Source organism: Dermacentor variabilis, chromosome 9, assembly GCF_050947875.1.
Source record: "Dermacentor variabilis isolate Ectoservices chromosome 9, ASM5094787v1, whole genome shotgun sequence".
NCBI classification, from domain to species: domain Eukaryota; kingdom Metazoa; phylum Arthropoda; class Arachnida; order Ixodida; family Ixodidae; genus Dermacentor; species Dermacentor variabilis.
Window position 1 is genome coordinate 47,864,172 of NC_134576.1, and position 9,520 is coordinate 47,873,691.

The window sequence follows — 9,520 nt, forward strand, 5'->3', positions numbered from 1 at the left end:
TTCTACTTAAGTTGACTCAACTTGACCTGAATGTAACGGTACTCGATCGCATAAGAAGAAGAAGAAACTTTATTAAAGAATAGTCCGGCAGTTCTTGCTGTGGTGGCCTCAGGTGACGGCTCGAAGTCCTTGGACTCGAGTGGCATCTTCGGCCTGCCGGACGGCCCAGAGCTGGTCTGCCTGCTCTGAACTTCTGATAGCCGCCTCCCAGCTTTGGCGACGCCTACGGAGAAGGTCCCAAGAGGCTTCCGACCCGGGGGCGGCGTCGGGAAGAAGCGAGCTCGAGCATTCTCCTGCTCTGGCAACGGCCTCGATTATGGACGCGTCGCGAACGGAGCTGGTTTGATTACCGTTCTTGCCGGCACACTCCCAGAGCATGTGTCGCAGCGTTGCTCTCTCTCCGCATGTTTTACACGCGTCTGTTGGATATAAACGCGGATAGCAGTGGTGTAAGATAGCGGGGCTAGGGTAGGTGTGTGTCTGGAGCAAGCCTAAAGTTACGGCCTCGTTCCTGTTCAGTTTATCGTGCGGTGGCGGGAATGTGCATCTTTCGAGTCTGTAGTGTTGAGTGAGATCTGTGAACGTGGTTAGGCGATCGCCCCACGCCCAGTGTGTTTCTTGTTGCTGTGGTTCTGTTGTAGTGTCCCGATCCGGCAGATTCGATGCCCCGCTCTCGGGGGCGGAGGCGGCCACATAATCAGCAGCGGCTCGGCGTGTGAGACCTCGAGCCGTGGCGTGCGCCGCCTCGTTGCCCGCGAGCGGAACATCGGTGTGTGCCGGGGTCCAGAGGAGGAAGACCGTAGAATTTTGGGGTTGCGAGGGCGATGACGAGTCGCCGTCTTCAGAAATTTGGAGTATGCGGGCCGCTTCCCGCGAGACACGACCGCGCGCGAAGCCGCGGTTTGCCGCCTGCAAGTCGCTGATCACGATCGCAGCATTCGCCACCGCGACGAGTGCTAGGGCTATTGCGGCTTCTTCGGCCGCCTCCGTGTGTCCCGTGGTCACCGTGGCGCTCGCGAGGCACTTACCCGAGCGGTCTACAACCGCGATCGCGTGTGCGCTTCTGCCTCCTCCATATCGCGCCGCGTCTACGTACACTGCCTCGTTGCTGTTACCAAACTTCGTCTGAAGGTCGCTTGCTCGTTTGTTGCGTCTCCCGGCGTGGTGCGTCGGGTGCATGTTCTTGGGAAGCGGCGGGGTGATCAGGCGGTCGCGAACAGAGGCGGGAACTGCCGTCTTTTCTCCCTGCTGTGTGTGGTACGCGATGCTGGGCGACTCGAGGATGCATCGACCTGCCCTTGACCTCGATAATCATTCGTATTGCGCAACGTCGTGCGCCTCGATTAACTCGTTAAGGGAGCTGCGAACTCCGAGCTCTAGAAACTTGTCGGTGCTCGCGTTGAGTGGAACGCCGACCGCCCTCTTGAAAGCCTTTCGGATCATGCATTCGACATTTTTTTTTTCGGACCCGATCCACCTCAGGTAGGGGGCAACATACGTTATGCGGCTTATCGCGTACGCCTGCACGAGGCGGATCGCGCACTCTTCACGCCTACCATTGCGTCTATTCGTGATGCGACGCAAGAGTCGGATCGTGTCATCTACCGAACGACGAAGTATTGGCACCGTGTTTCCGTTATGGCCGTTTCCCTGCAGGTGTAACCCTAGGATTCTAATTTTCTCTACGTGCGGTAAGGGAGTACCATCTGCCAATGTAATCCGTATTTTGTAATATTCCCGTTCCTCTTTGCGCAGGGTTTTACGACCTCTCCTTGAGGGTTTGTAGAGTAAGAGTTCGGACTTGGCAGCCGAGCACTCGAGGCCCGTTCCACGCAAGTAATTCTGAACCGCATCTACTCCTGCCTGTAGCGTTTTCTCTACGTGACCGTCACATCCTCCCCCGGCAACCCAGAGGGTGATGTCATCCGCGTAGAGACTGTGATGTAATCCTTCTATTTCTGTTAATTTCTCGGGTAGACCAAGTAGAGCTAAATTAAAGAGTAATGGTGACATGACGGATCCTTGAGGCATGCCGCACGGACCCGTCACAAATTCCGGCGATTCCTCGTCGCCGACGACAACGCATGCGCGCCTGCCCTCGAGGAAATCTCTAACGTAAATATACATTATTTGGCCTTGTCCTAGTGTTGTAACTGTTTTTAAGATCGCTTTATGCTTAACGTTGTCAAAGGCCTTTTTAATATCTAGGCCTAGAATTGCCTTAGTGGAGCTGGTAATGTTGTCTACGATCTGGTGTTTAAGCTGAAGCAATACGTCCTGTGCGGAGAGGTTGCGGTGGAATCCTAGCATGTTGTGCGGGAACGCGTCACGATTTTCGAGAATGTCGGTCACGCGGGTGAGAACTGCGTGTCCCATGACTTTGCCGACGCAAGACGTAAGCGAAATCGGTCTTAGATTATCGAGCGTAACTTGCTTGCCAGGTTTAGGAATCATGATAACGCGGGCCCGTTTCCACGCTTCGGGAAGGGAACCCCCTCGCCAGCAGTCACTGACGTAGGCCACAAGTCAGGAGATTGACTCCTCGTCTAGGTTGCGGAGAGTCTTGTTGGTAACCCGGTCCAGGCCGGGCGCCGATCGAGTGTTGAGTTCGAACAGGACTATCCGAATTTCCGATTCGCTAAATTCCGCGTCCAGTTTCTCGTTTGCGACGCCGTCGTACTCGGCGTGCTGGATGCTTTCGGCCTTCTTAATGTAACGGTCACGTATTGCGTCGAAGAAGTTATCGCCTTTATAATCTCTTACTAGTCTACGAGTCTTGTGGCCTTGAGCGGCCCGAGTCTTTTCCGGATCTAATAGGTGTCTAAAAAGGCGCCAAGCACTCGCCCCGGTAATCTGCCTCTCGAGGCCGTTGCACGTGTCTTCCCATTGTGTCCTGCATACCTGGAGTGCGTGTTCTTCGATGTCTCTGTCTAACTGTGCTATGCGTTTGCGCAACGCCTTATTATGTCTTTGGCATTTCCATCTCTTTAGGAGGGCTTGCTTTGCTTCCCACATGTGTAGGGGCCTGCTGTCAATTATTTCGAGGTTCCCCTCGGGCGGAACGTCGCTCGTTGCTGCGCCTACGTCCCTTCTGAGCGTCTCGGTCCACTCGCCTATGTCCGTAATCGGCTCGTCGCCTCGCCCCGCTTCTTCTCGCTTCTTGCGGAACATGTCCCACTTCACGAGTTTGAGCTTACGACCTTTGCCCTCAGGGTTAGCACCACGACCGCTCGGGCCCGTGCCTATCGTGATCTAGATCAGCGCATGGTCGCTCCTCAAATCTTCCTGCGTATTTTGCCAGTGTGCTGTTGCTACATTCGAAACGAACGCAAGGTCTGGTAACTTATCGGCACTCACGCTGTTCCCTCTGCGTGTAGGATCGGCGGGATTCGCGATCAGTGCAAGCCTTTGGTCTTGCGAGTCTTCCCAAAGGTGTTTGCCCTTGGGTGTTTCTCGGGTGTAGCCCCAGGCTCCGTGGGGCGCGTTAAAGTCGCCCGCAACAAGTAGAGGCTCGCCGCTGGAAGCCGCGCGCGCGCCCTGCAGTAGGTCCCCGAATCTGTGCTGCAGCGTGGGTTTACTATACACGTTGAGGACGAGGAGTCCTCGGCCGCTCTTAGGAATTGATTCTACGAACAGGTGAGGTATATTTACGCAGGCAAGTTCTCGCTGCGCCACAGTGACGTTACGTCGGACGAGCACGGCGGCGACCGGCGAAGGGCGTGGCGGAGGAGACGGCCGGCGCGGCACCATCGCCCCGGCCCAGCGCCACCCGCCACGCGCGGTGTAGCCCGTTTCCTTCTTTGCCTGTTCTCCGTCGCGGCCGCGTCTATGGCTTTGTAGCCAGCTAGTTTAACCGGATGGTTTGTCTCTTGTAAAAGGATCACGTCCGGTTTCGTCTCGCGGCTGCGTATGAATTGCTCGAGATTACCCCGCTTCCTCCTGTAGCCCCGGCAGTTCCACTGCCAGATTGTGTATTGTTGTTTCCCAGTGTTAATGTGCTTCGTTGCGTGTGTAGCCATGGTGATCCCTGCGTTTAATTTAACCCGTCACCATCGAGGCGACTTCATTGCTGCTGCGGTTGCAGCTGCGGTTGCGTCTCTACGTCTGCGAGCGTGTTTTGCTGCTGCTGATTGTGTTGTTGCTGTCTAGCGTATGGCTTGCTCATTGTTCTGATTGGTCTGCCTGCAGCTGGCGACAGCCTCGCTTCTATGTCGTCTATGCGCGCCAAGTGTGCGGCGAACATTTGTGTTATTTGTTCAGAGAGCTTAGCTAGCGCGTTATTGAGCATTTCGTTCATATGAGCCGTCTGTTTTGTAAAACGTTCCTTTAGGCTCTTCTCGATGCTGTCTACAAGTTTCTGTAGTTTCTCATAACGGCCGCATCCCTGTTTGCTGTCGGGTCTTGCGGGATCTAGTGCGATCCTTTTCGCGGTAACTGGACGATCATCGCGTTCATCCGCAGTCTCCCCCGAACTGCCTTCGTTGTTCGTGTCCATCCCGGCCGGTTCAAGCTGTGATGGAGTCGGTGATCGAGGCGCCGAGGACGGCGGCATCATCGTTTGACGTTGCGATGGTTGCTGCGGTTGTGGAGCCTCGCCTTTGAATTTGATATTTTCCACTCTAAGGAGCGCATTTTCGCGTTTAAGCTCAGCAATTATTGATTCTAATGGTTCGAAACGTTGTTTTAGGACTCGCTCTATCGGTCGTTCGAGCTCCTTCCCACCGCCGCCGCCGACGGTGGGCCCGCCAGAGCGACCCGCCGAAGCGCCTCCGCCGCCGGGAGAAGCGGCGACAGCCGCCCAGCTCACCTGTTGCCCAGTGCTCCTGTGACCTTGTTGCTGCCACGGCTGCTGCTACTGACATTGTTGGTTGACGTGGCCCACAGCTGCGGTGCCCGGACCGCCGCCACCGCGCGTCATCGACGTGCTGCTCGGCCTCTGTTCTCGGTTGCGAGAGCGTGATCGGGATCGGGATTTTCCCGCACCGCCTTTCCCGCCGCGGCTAGTCGTGCGTCCTCTTCGGTTGTCGGTGACTGAATGACGGTCTATCTCTGGAAAATTGAGGTAGTAGCCGGCGTTGCCATTACAGTAGCTGCTGCTGTTGTAACCGCTGCCGTACGCTGTGGCTGCTTCATCCTCTTCTTGTCTTTTTCGCTCTAGTTGGCGACGCTTGACTATGTATCGGGTCTTGTATCTCGCCTTGCACGTGCGGTCTCCCGTGAAGTGTCCCTTGCCGCACAGTCGACACCGCGGCTTGCATCGATGGTCAGGGGACGGTTTGTTGGGTCCGCATCCACGGCAAATCTTGTCGCTGCGATTGGGGCACACGTCGGCGCGGTGTCCCAGCCTTCCGCACTCGTAGCACACGTCAATCTGCTTCCTGTAGAGCGAGCATCTGACGAGCATAGGTCCGTAATATACGTATCTCGGTACGTGGAATCCGTTAAACAAAACGATTATGTTGTCCGTGTTGCTCATGCGTTTCGCGTGCAGCACTGCGGGGTTGCGCTGCGTCGCTAGATTAGCGATGATATCTATCGGGCTCTCGCTCTTGGAAATGTTCCTAATCAGGCCCTTGGAAGTGTTCTCCGGGGCGGCTTGATAGGCATTCGCCTCGAACTCTCGGTCTCCGATGCAAAGCTTGTTAATGGCTCCGTAGCGTTTGGCTCTGTCTTCAGACGGCGTGCTCAGCACCACGACGTTCTGTTTAACGTTGAGGCAGATGCTGTCTTCCCCGGCCGCTTCTCTGCCTACACCCGCCGCGTTACGTAGGCAGCAGTAAATGCGATCCGTCTCGTAATCGCGCACGTTGAAACCGCCTCGGTGCGTACGACGACATTGTAATCGTCCGGCGGTAACTCTGGCATTCGGCTTGCCATGGCAACCTGCTGCGCTTGACGGGCTACTTCCTCTTGTGCTGCGCTGTGGTGACTCCCGTAGCCAACGTAGCTACCGTCCGTCGCTGCATGCGGACATGCTGGTTATGCGCCGACTCGGTCGCACCGTCGGCCTGTTTCTTCCTCTTCACATCGCACCACCCCGCTCCCTCGCCGAAATATTCCGGCCTAATACCTGTTCCTTCTAGCTGGACAAACTTCCATTTAACGCCAGGAAAGGCCTGGCACTTTACCGTCGGAGACTGGGAGCTCCAATGAGGTCCGGCGACACGGTAGGCTTGGCTCGCCCCGCCGCCGCTGCGGTGGGCAATAGTGCCCTACGTGGAGATAGGCTTAGCTTGGCCCGCCTGCCTGGCGGGACAAAAGGCGCTGCTTATCGGCCAGAAGATGGGCCCACCTGGCGAAACTTGGTGTCGGGGGAGCCCTGACGAGTCCGCCGATCTCTGGTCAGAAGAATCACCACGAGAAGCTCGATAATCCGCCAAAAACATAGGAAAATAGAGGAGCCGACACGAAGCACGCCTGCACTCTATGGTCTTCTTCTCTCGAACGGATAAAAAATTTCCTAACAGTACGCAGTTTGTAAACGCTAATAACTGGAATTATCGATCTTACAATGTACCAGCACGTTGTCCTCGAGGCTCAGTCCTGGGCCCACTTCTTATTGTAAACTACAGTAACGACCTGCCGAACTGTGTTCTTCCATAAAGCTATTCGCGGTGGCTCTTTTCTCTACTGTAAAATCACTAATGTGATTCCCAAGAACTGCAGGGAAACCTTTACCGCGTAACTGAATAGTTTACTAATTGGTGCAATCCGCCGATCTCTGGTCAGAAGAATCACCACGAGAAGCTCGATAATCCGCCAAAAACATAGGAAAATAGAGGAGCCGACACGAAGCACGCCTGCACTCTATGGTCTTCTTCTCTCGAACGGATAAAAAATTTCCTAACAGTACGCAGTTTGTAAACGCTAATAACTGGAATTATCGATCTTACAATGTACCAGCACGTTGTCCTCGAGGCTCAGTCCTGGGCCCACTTCTTATTGTAAACTACAGTAACGACCTGCCGAACTGTGTTCTTCCATAAAGCTATTCGCGGTGGCTCTTTTCTCTACTGTAAAACCACTAATGTGATTCCCAAGAACTGCAGGGAAACCTTTACCGCGTAACTGAATAGTTTACTAATTGGTGCAATCAACCTAATTCAAGTAAATGTTACGCCATGCGAATATGTCGTAACGTTGCCATGCACATGTACCTTTATTATGGTGCTCCTGTAACGGTCAGTTACCTCTTACAAGTATCTCGGCCTTCACATATCAAATAGCCTTTCTTGGCATTCGCATATTGACTATGTTACTAGTAACGCTAACCGCATGCTTCGGTAATTACGCCTTAATTTTAGCTCGGCCCCTTCCTCCCTGAAGTTAACTCTTTACAAAACTATAGTTCGCTCCAAATTGGTGTATGCCTCAGCCATTTTAGATTTGATTCAGTCTTCATTAGTTTCTAGTCTAGAAAGTATTCAAAAGCGAGAGGCACGCTTTATATTGTCTAATTAATGTCACGAAGCGAGTATCTGATCAATGAAATTAACGATAAACTTACCTGATCATTCGTCCCGCTGTAAATGTTCTCGTCTCTGCCTTTTTCACGCCGCTTTTCATTTGAACCCATTTCAAGAGAAACCCTCTCTGCCCCTTTGTCTGATATTTCATCCCACACTGAGCACAGCCTCAAAGTCGGTGTGCCATTGTCCCGCACGAACTTATTCATCCCTAGGACAAGCACACACCGGAATCACCTTTCCGCATCAGTCGCAGTCATCACCGATTCTACCTTCATAGAACCCATCACTCCACTAAGAAATCACTCACACTTGCATGGCGCCCTTTGGCCCTTGTGCCAATAAAAAACCACACATTCATTCATCACCGATTCTACCAACTTGAAGACCGCTGTTCAGAATGTATTTTGTTAATATTGCGGTTGTTTTTTACTACATTACTTTTTTACTTCCCTCCTTTCTGTAACGCCTTGGGGCCTTGAAAGTGTGCGAAATAAACAAACAAAAAATTAAGTAAATACATCCGGCAAAAAGCGCTCATGTGTGTCCCATCCTTTTCTTTCTTTTATTCTTAGAAGTTATTCAACAGAAGAAAGCCATTCATTGAATTCCAAATATTTTAATCGGGACTCGGTAGACCGATATTGCGCTGGGAACACTACCCGCATTATACCTCACGGTCTAGACAGAAATATCCCAGCAGCTTTAGCAGGGTTTGCGGCGTCTGTGCGCAGCTGACGTGCCAGGCATGTAACGTGTTTAACAGACATAAATAAGAAAAAAAATAAAGACTCCGTCGGGCCGGATTCGAACCAGCGACCTATGGATGTCCGCGTCGGGCAGGCCTCTACAGTCCACCGCTCTACCAACTGAGCTATCGACGGCACGCGTACGACGCCCGCGCCGGCACAGCCGAGAGGTGCCGGCATGAATGACCCAAAAAAACTGCAGCCGTGGAGGCGTGTTGGCTTTGCACCAAACTGGTTTGGTCGTCGCAAGAACGTCGGTTTCGGTGCCCGCACAAATAGCAGATGGACGGATGCCAGCGCAGGGCAGCATCGGCAGCTCTTGTGCAGATAGCCGTCCGCAAAAAAAAAAAAAAAAAAAGAAAGGTAATAAAGGTACGCTCGCATGAAGCTGGGTAGGCCGACCGGGCTGAAAGCCAATCGCCGGGTCCGTGTAAACGGTAGCAAGTCGGCTCGAAAGAGCGTAGATTGGCGTCAGCTCCTGGCCCCTCAAAGGTTTTAAGGCGAAAGCCTTTCTAGGCTCATGGTGAAGTTTGCGTCAGCAGACCTGACCGCCGGAGTGTCCGCCGAAGGGTCGTCACACCATATGAAGACAGATTAAAGACAGATTAAAGAATGAAAAATGATTGATAGTGACAGTTAGTGAATGATAAGGTTATAATACAGATTGGTAGAGGTTAATAATGTCTAGTAATAAGTAGTGATGACTGATAACTACTACTGACTTCTAATGACTACTAATGACTACGAAATGACCAGTATGTCTAAGGACGGCTTGTAATAACCATAATTGATTACAAATGACTAAAAATGCTTAGTAATGACCAGTAATGACGAATAATGACCAGTAATGACTACTAATGACTATGAAATGACCGATATGTCTAACGACAACTTGTAACAACTACAATTGATTAGAAATGACTGAAACACTTAGTAATTAGTAGTAATGCGCAATTCAGTTTCTTGACATTTCCTTGGTTTTCGAACAAAAGCACGTTTGTTGGCAGTACTCCCAAAGATCTTCAAATCCGTTGCTAAACTTTCAATCCAAGCATTTCAAAGTAGTAAGAAACGGAAGTGCCATGTCGTGCCTGATGTCTTTTCTCACCAGATCCTGCTTGCACAAAATGACCACCAGTTTTGATGCGCAGGTCCGGCGCCTATTAGAAGCAGGTTATCGTAGTGTAGCATGCGGCCACTGCGGCTGAGCACATAAGAAGTCGGTTTCGAGGGGGACTGACGTGATTGCAGAAAGTAGTAATAGCAAAAAAAAATGGATCGCCTTCCAATCTTTCCCTACATTGC

At 52.3% G+C, this 9,520-nt stretch overlaps 1 non-coding gene across 1 annotated transcript; it reads right to left on the minus strand.

Annotated features, from left to right (window-relative positions):
• Nucleotides 1-8,258: 8,258 nt before the first annotated feature.
• On the minus strand, nucleotides 8,259-8,350 carry TRNAY-GUA (transfer RNA tyrosine (anticodon GUA)). Its single transcript is given in 2 exon segments — nucleotides 8,259-8,294; nucleotides 8,314-8,350. It is a non-coding gene; the product is annotated as a tRNA-Tyr (tRNA).
• Nucleotides 8,351-9,520: the final 1,170 nt, after the last annotated feature.